The sequence below is a fragment of the Bidens hawaiensis genome, unplaced genomic scaffold (assembly GCF_021521415.1).
Source record: "Bidens hawaiensis isolate Kalapana, Puna unplaced genomic scaffold, B.hawaiensis_p1.1 tig00055014_1, whole genome shotgun sequence".
In the NCBI taxonomy this organism is placed as follows: domain Eukaryota; kingdom Viridiplantae; phylum Streptophyta; class Magnoliopsida; order Asterales; family Asteraceae; genus Bidens; species Bidens hawaiensis.
Window position 1 is genome coordinate 15191 of NW_027506314.1, and position 14134 is coordinate 29324.

The 14134-nt window shown below is 44.8% G+C and overlaps 1 pseudogene; it reads left to right on the forward strand.

The window, feature by feature from the left end:
* The first annotated feature begins 242 nt into the window (after nt 1–242).
* LOC143617474 (putative xyloglucan endotransglucosylase/hydrolase protein 26) lies at nt 243–13862 on the forward strand (annotated as a pseudogene).
* The last annotated feature ends 272 nt before the right edge of the window (nt 13863–14134 follow it).

The window sequence follows — 14134 nt, forward strand, 5'->3', positions numbered from 1 at the left end:
GCACTTTCTTGATGTTAGCACGTCTTGATGTTAACCACCAAACATGACAGAAAACGTTTTTCTTTTACTTTTCTTTTTTTTCTTTTTGTTGGTTCATTCATCCCCCTTTTGCTGGCTGTTTGTCCTACAAGGTCATTCATAGCTTGCTAATAACCTCCAGCCTTTTTAGTCCTATGCACGTCATTCCGGCCAGTTTTCCTGCCCTTTAATTTTATTTTTATGTGCCAATTCAGGTTATAACCTCTCTCTCATAGTTTAACTTTTTATTTAAAATATGAGAGAGGCGTGATGAATGCTTGGAGCATGTACTAAATGTCAAAATGCAAGAAAAGGTCAAGATATATTTTATGTATTTCAAATAACAAATAATATATTAGAAAAAATATTAGACAAAGGCTATATAAAGGTGATAGGAAAAGTGACAAAGGCATTCCATACAAACTAAACACAGAAGCAATGGCAACAGCAGTCCAGACTTTGGTTGCTGTTGTATTTATCTCAGCAATTTCGTTCCACTTTGTCAATGCAAATTTTTACACCGACACGTATTTCAACTGGGGCGCCAAGCATTCATATGTTTTTGGCAACGGAGATGATCTTAATCTGGTGTTAGATAATGTTTCGGGTACATATCATCCATATCTCTCATTTTTAAAAACTTTATATTTGTGGTCAAACATGAAATTAAGCAATGATATAACTTTCATTGCAGGGTCTGGTGTTCAATCACACAAGGCGTACTTATTTGGAAGCATTGAACTATTAATCAAGTTGGTACCTGGGAACTCTGCAGGAACCGTCACAGCATATTATGTGAGTGTAATACCAAAAACGATACAAGTAACACTAAAAATTTATTTGGATTAGCAGACGTTTAGGATTTAGCTAAGTATCTTTAAAAACTTTTTTTGGGTGGCAAGCAAAGTCTATAGAGTTTGGTAAGAAAATGCAACCGATGGAGTTAAATTTCGTGAAAAACTCTATGATTTTCCCATTTTAACCCAATAGAACTTGTCGAGTTCTCTTGAAACACCAGTGAACTCAAATAAATTGCCAAAAATTACATAAGTTTGCCTGTAGTGGTTGCAAACTGCCTGCAAGTACAATAACTTTCAAAAACGTCTAAAAATGCTTAGATAAATCATAACCACCTACTAATCCAAAAAGCTCAAAAATTACATTTACACAGACTCCAACTCATCATACTTACTATTTAACTGTTGTGCGGAATTATTGCAGCTTTCGTCTACAGGTGACTATCATGATGAGATCGACTTTGAATTCTTAGGGAACTCAACATGAGAACCTTACACCATGCACACAAACATCTTTACCCAAGGCAAAGGAAATAGGGAGCAACAGTTCAAGTTATGGTTTGACCCAACTGCCGATTACCACAACTACACCATTCACTGGAACTCGGATGCAGTTGTGTGAGTTAACCACAATATCTTATCTTCTACTCCAATGTATGTTTAATTTCAAGGCCTTTTCCTAAATTGTATAAAATTATGAATGCACATGCAGGTGGTATGTTGATAGCATACCAATTAGGGTATACAGAAACTACAAAAGCGAAGGAATTGGATTCCCAGACCAGCAAGGAATGCAGGTGTACTCTAGTTTGTGGAATGTTGATAACTGGGCAACGAGAGGCGGTCTAGTGAAATAGACTGGTCATGTGCACCTTTCAGGGCTGGTTTGCGTAGGTTTAATGCAAGGGCTTGTAAGTGGAATGGGCCATTTAGCATTTACCAGTGTGCCTATCCTAACAATATCTTATTCTCACACCGGAGGGTTACCCCAAAGAGGACCCCTCTGTCCCTTTCTGAGGGGTAAGCTCACGGTGCTGTTCGTTTTGTAGGTGGAAGAACTCGTATCTCGGAAAACCATCGGTGATATAGCACACTCATACCCGAGGGACGTAGATCGAATACAAGTAAGTCGATCCACGCTTCTTCATTGGCGCCATCACCTGTTACAACGGCAACAAAACCACTATTTTATCAGTTCTCTCTAAAAATCTTCACCATGGTTTCCGGTGTTCGAAACAATGATCAAGTTCTGGAGGATAATGAGCTTGACGATGTTAATGAGGGACATCAGGTTCTGAGGGCGCCGCGTGACACTGCGCGCACCACCAGTAACCATCCCTTCAACACAACACCTCATAGCCAGACTGAAACTCCTCCAGACGATCTCACGTTCCAAAATCTAATTGGTACAAAACAAAAAGGACCAATGGGTCCGGAAGTTGAAACCAATGACCCTAAAGAATGGCTCATAAAAGAACAACAGCGTTTAATGGACAAATACAATGAGCTGGTAAAACACAAAAAGTTAGCCGACTTAACACAAAGGCTCGCATTTGATAAACAAACCATTCAGAGAACAACAAAAAAGGCGCGCGCGCCGGAAGACGGTCATTATGTTCACACCAAACACGCTGATATTAGTGATGAGGAAGAGGTGCACAGCATGAGGAAGACGCGAGATACTCATGCGGGAGGTTCATAGCTTCGCGCACACATGAACATAGCACCTGGAGCCAAAGCTGATATGTATCTATACACACCATACAACCCACAAGCGAAAGAGCAAATGGACGTAACCACACCATATAGGCCAGCCATCTTGGTAAAACATTCAAAATTCACTGAGCGCATTGCGAAGGCTCCCATTCAACACAAAACCAAGATGCCAAGCGGTTTAGGCAAGTACGATGGTACAACAGATCCAGATGATTTCTTACAAGGTTTTTACAACACTGGAAACCTAGAAAGCTGGACGATGCCAACATGGTGTCACATGTTTGCTCGCTGCCTCACGGGCGCAGCGCGTGTCTGGTTCGAAAGCTTGCCGACAGGACAAATCGATGGGTTCGAAGAGCTATTGGAAAAGTTCCAGGCTCACTTTGTACAGCAGCGCAGACACACGCGCGACCCCGATGACATCATGCACTGCGTGCGCAGGAATGATGAAACCATTGAGGACTACATAACTCGTTTCAATCAGGAATCTCTTGCAATTGGAGGCATCACTGAACAACTATTGCGCGTTGCCTTTATACAAGGTGCGCGCAGTGATCAACTCCGCAGAGCTCTCGTGAGCAGAGAAGGCATGCCAACCACTTGGGCTAAACTTATGGAAGCATCGCGAGTCTTCGCGCGAAATGAAAAACAAATTGACCAAGACAGAGCAAGAGATAGAGGGCATCAAACAGAAGCACCGTGCAACAATGACAGGAGGGGCAAACAAAACTCCGTATGGTCCAGGTTGCAACAAACCAATTATTCTCCCGCAGAAAAGCAAGCGCAACAAAGTTCACCCCAGCCCCAAAAATACATTCTTAATCGCGGAGAGGGTGACAAGAAGGAAGGCGGCAGAGAGCCTAATAGGCCTCTACCAAGAATATGGACTCTCCTCACCAAAACGCCTTCGCAAGTGTTAAGCACAGAGAATGTCCAGTTTAAAAGCCCCAGGCCATTACTCCATAAGGGACCACCAAACAGTGGCAAATATTGTGAGTTTCACAAATCCACAGGGCACAACACCGATGCATGCCACCATTTGAAGGATGCAATCGAAAAAGATGTGAAATCAGGCAAGTTGGCTCACCTGGTTAAAAACCCAAGACCAGAGAACGAACAACCAGACGGAGCCTCAGCTAGTAAAAAATTCAAAAGAATCTGTGTAGCTGAAGGAGGAAGGCAAGGGCAAAGATCGAGGAAGAGAAGCGCGCAAATCCAAGGGGATTGGCGCGAGCAACAAGTAATCTTTCCAAGAATCAGAGGAGGCCCGTCTATCAGCAGTCCTCTAGTCATCACTACACACATCGCTCATTATGAGGTGTCAAGAGTCCTGGTGGACACCGGTAGTGAGTCAGACATCATGTATGAGCAATGTTTCAGGAAGTTGGATCCAGAGGACCAAGCAAGGCTCGAAGTTGTGAGTGCACCAACCTCAGGTGTCTCAAACGAAATTATTCACCCCCTAGGTCAGATACAATTCGAACTAACTATGGGGGATGAGAAGCACAAGCGAGCTGAAATTGTCAACTTTCTGGTCTTGCCCACCACTTCATGCCATAGTATGATCTTGGGTAGAGGAACGATTGCCCAATTCAACGCCATACCGTCACCAGCGCATGGCGCGTTGGGGTTCCCAACACCAACAGGAGTAACATTTGTGTATCGAGATCATTTATGCGCAGTAACAAGTATACCTCGAGAAGGGAGAATGAAGCTTCCAGTGGCAAACAACGCGCCAGAGGAATGGATTCTCAACCCAAAATTCCCAGAACAAACAATCACAATCGGAGCTACGATATCAGATGACACAAGGGTGCGAATGAAAAGATTGCTCACAACGTATACGTCAGTCTTCGCGTGGCAATATTCTGATATGACTGGGGTTCCGCGAGACCTGGCGCCGCACTCTCTCAACACATTCAAGTCTGTAGAGCCAATTGCTCAAAAGAAAAGAGTCATGGGAGACGAGAAGGCAAAGGCCATGAATGAGCAAGTAGAAGATCTACTGCGCGCGAATATCATTCGCCCAATACGATACCAAACATGGGTAGCCAATCCTGTGATGGTAAAGAAGAGCAATGGGTCATGGAGAATGTGCATTGATTTCAAAGACCTCAACAAAGCGTGTCCAAAAGATTGTTACCCCCTCCCAAACATTGACGCGAAGGTGGACTCTGTGGCGCCATTTAAGCTCAAATGTTTCCTGGATGCCTATAAGGGCTATCACCAAATTCAAATGGCACCGCAGGATGAAGACAAGACTGCTTTCAGAACTGACAAGGTTGTTTTCTGTTACACAAAAATGCCCTTTGGTTTGAAGAATGCAGTAGCCACTTACCAAAGACTCATGGATACAATTTTCAACGAGCAGATTGGAAAAAACTTAGAAGTCTACGTGGATGATTTGGTGATTAAAAGCAGGAAGGAAAAACAAATGCTCAAAGACATCGAAGAAACCCTTCGGCGCCTAAAGGAAATAAACATGAAGCTCAACCTGAGCAAATGCACATTCGGCGTGGAAGAAGGGAAATTTCTCGGCGTAATGGTCACCAAGGATGGTTTCAAGGTGAACCCAGAGAAGGTGGAGGCTATCCTCAGCATGCCCTCACCATCCACCATGAAGGAAGTTCAGAAGTTGAATGGTAGTTTGGTATCAATTAACAGGTTCCTAGGAAACCATGCAAGCAAATCTACCCCATTCATTAACACATTGAGAAATTGCTTAAAGAAAAGCCAATTCAAGTGGACGCCTGAGGCCGAGCAAGCTTTCAGTGAGATAAAAGAATGTTTGATAAATCTGCCTGCGCTCACAGCTCCACTATCTGGTGAAACTTTAACATTATACATGTCAGCAGGAGAACGCGCCATTGGCGCAGTATTGTTGGTGGATCGCAAGGGAATCCAAACACCAATTTATTATGTAAGTCGGGTGCTGACAGATCCTGAGACGCGCTACACCATCATAGAAAAGTTAGTTTTATCACTAACGCATGCGTCGCGCAAGCTTCACAGATATTTCAATGGTCATCATATTGAAGTCCTGACTGGTTACAACATCCAGCAAGTCTTGCGGCGTCCCGCGCTCTCAGGAAGGCTGACAAAATGGGCGCTGGAATTAGGGGAGCACACGATCACCTATAAGCCTCGTAGAGCAATCAAGGGACAAGTCTTAGCTGATTTCATCGCAGAAATCCCTGAAGGAAAAGTCGAAGAGGCTCAGCGCGAAGTAGACCCTCCGCAAGCCAATAATGAAGAAAACGTTTGGAGGTTATTCACTGATGGAGCTTCAAACAACGAAGGGTCCGGCACAGGCCTCAAACTGGTGGATCCAGAAAATCATGAGTATACCTACGCAATTAGGTTGGATTTCAAGAGCACCAACAATGAAGCTGAGTATGAAGCCCTGCTGGCTGGTTTGCGCATCGCGCACAAGTTTGGAGTTAAAAAGCTAGAGGCTCATGTAGATTCATACCTGGTAGCAGCACAAGTCAATGGCCTTTATGATGCCAATGAGAACACCATGCCTCTGTATCTAGAGCAGGTGAAGAAACTCACTGAACAATTTGACTTTTTCAGAATCATACACATTCCGCGCAGTGAAAATAAGTCCGCCGACGCGCTAAGCAAATTGGCATCAACCAGCTTCGATCATTTTGGCAAAGATGTCAGGGTGGAAGTAATGAGCAACCCGTCAGTGGGAGCGAAGTCTGTCCTTGTAATTCATACAACACCTTCATCATGGATAACTCCAATAATGGAATTCTTGAAGGAGGGAAAGGTACCAGACGATCGCGCACAGGCGAGGAAGATAAGACACAAGTCGCAGAACTACGAACTGCTTGATGGTACGTTATATCGACGCTCTTATCTTGGACCGCTCATGAAATGCCTAGACGCTGAGGAAGCAAGCTATGTGATCAGAGAGATACACGAAGGAATCTGTGGAATACATGCTGGCCCGCGCATGGTGGTTGCCAAGGCAATGAACGCAGGTTACTATTGGCCAGGCATGTACTTGGACGCGTTAAAAGAAATCCAAAAATGCAAAGCGTGTCAGAGCTATGCGCCAAACACCATGCGGCCAAAGAACAACTTGATTCCGGTGACCTCTGCATGGCCTTTCCACAAGTGGGCAATCGATATTGTGGGTCCCTTACCACAAGCGCCAGGGCGAGTAAAGTTTTTGGTAGTGGCAGTAGACTATTTCACAAAATGGGTTGAAGCCAAGCCACTGGCAAAAATCACAGCTGAGGCAATGAAGCAGTTTATTTGGAGCCACATCGTATGCCGTTTTGGCCTGCCCATGGAAATCGTGAGCGACAATGGCAAACAATTCACTGACAGGAAGATATCCAGTTGGCTTAAGGAATTGCGCATCAACCAGGTCTTCACTTCAGTATACCACCCTCAAGGGAATGGCCAAGTGGAACGCGCGAACCAAAGCTTGCTGAATGGGCTGAAGAAAAGGTTGGAGGGAGAGTCCCATGCATGGGTCGAGGAGTTACCCAATGTCCTGTGGGCGCACAGGACATTAAGCAAAACCAGCAATGGCGAGTCCCCGTTCAGCCTAACCTATGGAACGGAGGCTATGATTCCAGCAGAAATTGGATGCCCATCCTATAGAGTGCTCATGATGAGTAAGACGGATAATGAGCAAGAAAGGAGGTTGGATATCAATTTACTTGAAGGCGCAGAGAGGCGGCTATCATCAGCGAAGCCAAATACAAGAAAAAACTAGAAAAATATTACCATCAGCGCGTGAAAGAATGCCACTTCAAGAATAATGATTTTGTCCTTCGAAACAATGAAGCTAGTCGCGCAATACCCCCGGGAAAGATGTCTCCCAACTGGGAGGGACCTTATCAAGTCTCGGAAGAATTGGGAAAAGGCGCATACGCTTTAAAAGATTTAAATGGAAAGAAGATCCCGCGCACATGGAACGCAGCACAACTTAGAAAATGTTTCATGTAAAAGTTGTCAAGTTTGTAATCAAGGCTTTTTAAGCCATTATGAATAATGGTACGCGCTATTTTCTCTTAATATGCGTTTTATTACCTTTTGCATATATGTTTCACACTTCCCTTTATTAATTTTGAGCAATATGACAACATTGTATTGACATCAAACTAAAAATAAAACGAAGTAAAACATACATGCTCGAGCTTCAAGCTCAAACGCGTTAACGAGTTTTAACTCTAAAACGTCAGGGCCTTAGCCCAAAAATATGAGCCTTAGCTCAGGGCCTTAGCCTAATAATATGAACCTTAGCTCAAATTACTCATAGCATCCATCCTACGTATTGCGCAGCTGGACCATAAAAATACCTAAGCACAACTAAGGCAAAGCACATGCCAAAGCATAGTTGTTAAGGTCTCAGGCCGGGGCCGCGCATGGGATTATAATGGATATAAGCAGAGTAACACATACTGACACGTAAAGGCTAAAAAACTCATTCATAATTCCCTATAATAAATGCACGATAACGTCGCGCAAAAGAGGAACAATGAAATGATAAGGCACGTGTCAGCATATTCAGAATATTGCAAAATAACTTGAAATATGACAACTGTTAAGGATTAAATAAAATAATTTCCTTACAGCCTTGTCCAAGTTTCAATGTGTAAGCATACCTTATATTCAACGAGCACAAATATGCAATATAAAGACGAATTGGAAATGCGCAAGATGCGAATAAGGGAAAAACAAAATTTCATTCCATAAACATAGAAGCTTACAAATTTACAAATGATGAGGTAAAAACTACAAATACAAAAAAAAACAAAAAAAAAACAAGAAGGGCTTTTCAAGTCTCTATATCAATATCAGCCTCTTCATCGTCCTCATCATTACTTCCTCCCTCAGCATCTGGCGCAACCCGCTCCTCATCTCCAAACTTACCATAATCAAGCTGTTCGTCTTGAATATAGTCGTCTTCTATTATGATAGCGTCAGGAGTAGGTCCTTTGGCCACGCCAGAGCCGCTGGCAGAGGTAGCGTTGCCCGCGCCATCATCATTGCCACCAGTCCCTTCACATTCATCAAGTAATTTCTTTAAAGCGCCAAGATCGGGCTGGTCAGCAAGCGCGGCTATCTGCAAGTCACAAGGAACAGTATGAGTACAAAAGATTATGAAAATAAGTCAAGTAAACTCATTAAGGTCAAAATACCTGCTCAAGGATGGGAATTGGAGTATTCAGGTACTTCTCCCCCACCTCAGCCATGTCAGCGCAGACAACGTCGAGCTGATAAGGGTAGTCGGATGGATTCTTCTTTAGCATGCCATACTCATAACCATCCTTAAACCCTTCAGCTCGACCCACCAAACGCGACGCTGCATTACAATCCATCACAAGGGTCTGAAACTCGTCTGAGTATTTCATCGCATAAGCGCAACGAGTCACACCCTGTGAAATCAGCCATTGACGGTCCTGCGCGAGGGAAGAAACAGACGTCTCAAGAGCAGGGATCTGAGAGTTTAACAACTCAACAGTTTCCTTGGCTTGTTTTAGCTCTTCTTTGTCAGACGCCGCTGCCGCCAAGGCTTCATTCTTTTCCACTCGCGCAGCATCGAGCTCTTTCTTCAGGCGCGCAATCTCACTCTCCAATAAGGATTTGTCAGTATTAACCTGCGCAATAGTTTGGTCACGCGCCTCTGCTTCCAACTCCAGGTCACGCGCTCGACGCGCGTACTTGGCCGCGTCTGCCTCTGCCGCTTGCAGCTTCTCCCGCGCAACTTGCAGCTCAAGCCCGCGCTTCACAAAAGCAGCGTTGGCACTTGCCCGGTTCTCGCTAAGTTCTGCTTGGAGTTTCTCAGCTCTCTCTCGGGCATCAGAAAGATTCCAAGCAGAAATCTTAGCCTTTTGCTTGGCCTCCGCAAGGGCATCACGTACCTTTATATAATCATTGCGAAGCTCTTGGGAGGCAGCAAAGAACGCAGACCCAACAAAAAGGTGGTCATTAAGCAAGTCCACGCAAGCGCGGTCCTCTTGAAACCTCCTTTCAGCTGGAGGAACAGAGTGAGCCCAAAAGTCTTCACATACGCCCATGGATTGGAATGAGCTCTCTTCAGTGATATTCCAGCTCGGGCGGTATATGTGATCAGCTCCCTACAAACACAAAGCAACGCAAAGAAAGGTTTTAGTTATCTAAACACTAATTTGGAAGTCTGCACAGCGGAGCAAAATAAACTTATACCTGCGGAGAACCGGCAGAAAGGTTAGCGCCAGCTAGTGAGCTCCTGCCCGCCCCATGAGAAAAAGGCTACGCCACGAAATCTCGTGGCGCTATAGGGCTTGCGCGGCCACCATCAGAACCTTCAGAATTAACCTCCTCATCATCCTCTAGAACAGGTTTCTTCTCCTGCGACTTGGAAGAATCAAAAATAGTCTCACGAGGAGGGCTGCGCGCAGGAGGAGGTGAGGGAGGTCTTGACGCTGTTAGAGTAGCGCGAAAAATAGTCTCCTGCTCCTTAGTGATCCCAATGAGGGGAGATTCAGTACTTGTTGGAGCAGGAGCAGAACTAACGGCGCCAGCGCTAGCAGTGCCACCAGCAGCTTGTGTGCCAACTATAATTCCTATTAAAAAACCAACAAGGAGAAATGATTCATGACTTGAACTAAAGGAAAAAATCAGACAATCAAAGCGCAATAAATACCTTGGCGCACCGCAGTCCGCGAATTAAACATCGCCATGAAGTCCATTTTCCCCCTTTTCGAGGGTAAAACAGGGGCTTCAAAACAACCTTCGGCGTAGCCTCGGCACCTTGCTGCGCCTGAGGTTGAGCCACCAACGTTGCCGGCTCTATAAACATTTGAGTGAACAAAGCTTCATTAATGACTATCAGAAATCACGCTCATAAAACCACAAAAAATAAACAAAGTATACCTGTTGGAGAAGACGAAACAGTAGGCACAGCACCGCTTCCCTTGTCCGCCGCGCGCAGAGACGAGGTGGCGGCACCATACCTCGTGTGGACGGGAGGACTGCCCACACCACGAGGCAAAGAAGACGAGGAAAACTGGGAAGTAAAACCCTTGGTTTTCTCAAGTCCCTTCGCCTGGGTAGGAGGAAGATTCTGGGCAACAGAGGCATCATCTTTTTTCTGTTTTTTACTGGCCCCTGCGCCAGTTTTACCTTTAGCCTTGCGTTTGAGTTTTTGCGCTTCAGCTTCTTCCTCCTCCACTTCCTCTTCCGCAAGCTCCAACTCATAATTAGCGAGCGCATCTACAATACGCGCAACAGAAATGTTAAAACCAAATTTGGTACTCTAAGGGCCTAAGCACAAATACAAAGGCTTACCAGGCGCATCGCTGTCAAAACAAAATTCTAAATCGACAGGGATGAACATATCATCGAAGCGATCAGGGAAAGCAACTTCCCCAGCGCTCAGCACGACAGAGCCACCTTCCGTATGCTCGTCATAGGCGGCGTGGATGTATTCCTTGCTTTCTGCATAAAACAAGACAAATGATATCAGCAAAACGAATTATACTCGCGCAAAATTAATGCAATGAACAAACAACCCACCTGAGCCATCAACATGGATGACAGGCTCAGTCCCGCTGTCAATCCACCTCTTACTCATGCCAACCCCCACCAAAGCTTCCTCGCAAATTTTCCTAGCGGGGGATGGTTCAGCAGATAACTTCTTAACCCACGCGCCAGATGGATTCTTAAGAACGTCATCATCCGCGGGCGCGGAAGTAATCGCGCGCATAGTCATGCAGATGGGAATCACACCAGCCTTGATATAAAAGAATTTTTCAGCCCAGTCATGAAGGCTTTTGAAGGAAACAGTGCAGCACTTAACCTTCTGACTGCGCGGTGTGAATGAGAACCAAGAATCTTGGATTTTCGGCTTATAAAAATATTGAAAGCGCCGAGGGGTGGGCTCCTCGCGCTGAGCTTTGCACATGAACTCAAAATGAGTCATGCGCACTAGTCCACAGGGATGAACCATAGATATATGAATCCCGTAAAACTGGATGAGCGCACCTATAAACCTCGTCATTGGAAGACGAAGATTACAGTGGGTGAAAAAATGAGAGTATAAAGAGATATAGCCAGCGGGAGGATCCGCCGCCGTTTGCCCAGTCGCCGGGAGCAGACAGCCATACTCAGGGAGAAAACCCTGAGAGGCGACGAGATTATCAAAGTCAGATTGTTTCAACTTGCTGGGAATCTCATCCCATCTCTTCACCGCCTTGTTCTTCCCTCCCTCCTCCGACGAGGCCTCGGCAACCCGTTTACCCTTGCCAGTCTTCTTCAAAGTAGACATAACCACTGATTTTACACGGCCTTTACTAGGGGAAATTGTGGTGTCTGGGTTATCAGACATACAATTGCGAATCGAACAATATGGTTACTTTAAGCACGGAAATCTGGAAGCAAAGATAAAGGCTCTTAATCGGAATGTAAATTGAAGAAGCAAAAGCTCTGAAAATAACAATGGAGATGAAGAAAAAACCGTTCAAAAGGTTTTGGTTTTATAGGCCCAGGGGAGAGAGAGAGAAACAAGTAATAATCAGATCTACGCTCACGCGCCCCCACGCGCAGGCGAAGGCTAACATAAGCGCGACACGTGTTCCTGACACTGTATGAGGAGACGTGAAAGGCAACTGTAGCACCTCGAGCACGCGAAAAGTCTGACACAATGTCTCAATCTCTGATGCATGTCAGCATCAACCAACCACGTGCATTGACGTTTCGTTTTAACCAAAGGGATAGAATTTCGCGCAACGCACATATGAGAAATGAAAATGAAAAAGAAAAGACAAACCATGTTAAAAGAGCAAACTATTAAGTCTAATATCTATCTTACCTCGCTCGCGCGAGACAAGACACACATTAGACTGGGGGGGCTTGAAGGGGTATGCACCCGCCTTAACATCGAGCGGGGCGGGTCAACCCACAAGATATAGACAAGAGGCTTGAAATCAGGATGTCATGAAGACACAAAGCCAAAACCTATGCGCGTGGCGCATATCACATATGCTCACGCATCACATATGCTCACGCATCACATATGCTCACGCATCACATATGCTCACGCATATCACATCTGCGCGTGGCGCATATCACATGCTCACGCATATTACATATGCTTACGCATCACATATGCTCACGCATCACATATGCTCACGCATCACATATGCTCACGCATCACATATGCTCACGCATATCACATCTGCGCGTGGCGCATATCACATATGCTCACGCATATTACATATGCTTACGCATGTCACATGCTAACGCATATCACATCTGCGCATGAAACATCTGCGCGTGAGAATAAAGAGAAGACCTTGCGCATCCCCGGGATAGGCGCATAAAGGACAACACAACAAATGAGACAATAGTCTAATCCAAATCAGGATAAGGACAACCATGATTGTACTCATCAGACAACCTTCCAGAAGGTATCTTTTAAGGAATAAAGAATGTGCTGATGTTGACAGCTGCCAATGAAGGGTGGACAACTCAGCAAAACCCATGTGCCACCACGTGATGGCACATGGGTCAGGTAAAATACCTTGGTCAGAGAATAATCAATGAAAAAGCACCAGGTGTCCTAAGTACACGTGGCGCGAAGCAATAAGAGGAGGCCAAAAAGGCCCTAATTGGGTCTGAGCCCAATCATTGGAAACCCTAATACTATAAATACCACACCACATCCACAGTTGGGGTCAAGCAAGAAATACATTCTGAATCCTTTACTCATTTTCACATTCTTATCTTCTCCTGCAATATCTTATTCTCACACCGGAGGGTTACCCCAAAGAGGACCCCTCTGTCCCTTTCTGAGGGGTAAGCTCACGGTGTTGTTCGTTTTGTAGGTGGAAGAACTCGTATCTCGGAAAACCATCGGTGATATAGCACACTCATACCCGAGGGACGTAGATCGAATACAAGTAAGTCGATCCACGCTTCTTCAATAGCATACCAATTAGGGTATACAGAAACTACAAAAGCGAAGGAATTGGATTCCCAGACCAGCAAGGAATGCAGGTGTACTCTAGTGTGTGGAATGTTGATAACTGGGCAACGAGAGGCGGTCTAGTGAAAATAGACTGGTCATGTGCACCTTTCAGGGCTGGTTTGCGTAGGTTTAATGCAAGGGCTTGTAAGTGGAATGGGCCATTTAGCATTTACCAGTGTGCCTATCCTAACAAAGCTAATTGGTGGACCTCCTCTGTCTATAAGCACTTGAGTTGGGACCAACAGGGAAAACTCAAGTGGGTCAGAGATAACTACATGATCTACGACTACTGCACAGATTATGAGCGTTTCAACTGGCAGATGGCTCCTGAATGCTCCAAGCCACAATACTGAACAGAACTTAATTGATGCCCATCTCCAATTCATTTTCCAGTCTTCACTGAAATTCAGTGTTACTTTTTTTAAATGTATTTTTTTTCTTATTTGCAAACACATTCCGTGGAATTATTACTTATGTTGACATGCTTATGACGATGTCCTAAAAACATTTTCAGATATTATCAGAAATTACAAGGTTTGAGAAATGAAACATAAATTATTTCTCAAAGATTATTGGGATCAATTAACATAAATAAGAACAACTTTTAGCCAAGTATTTAAAAATA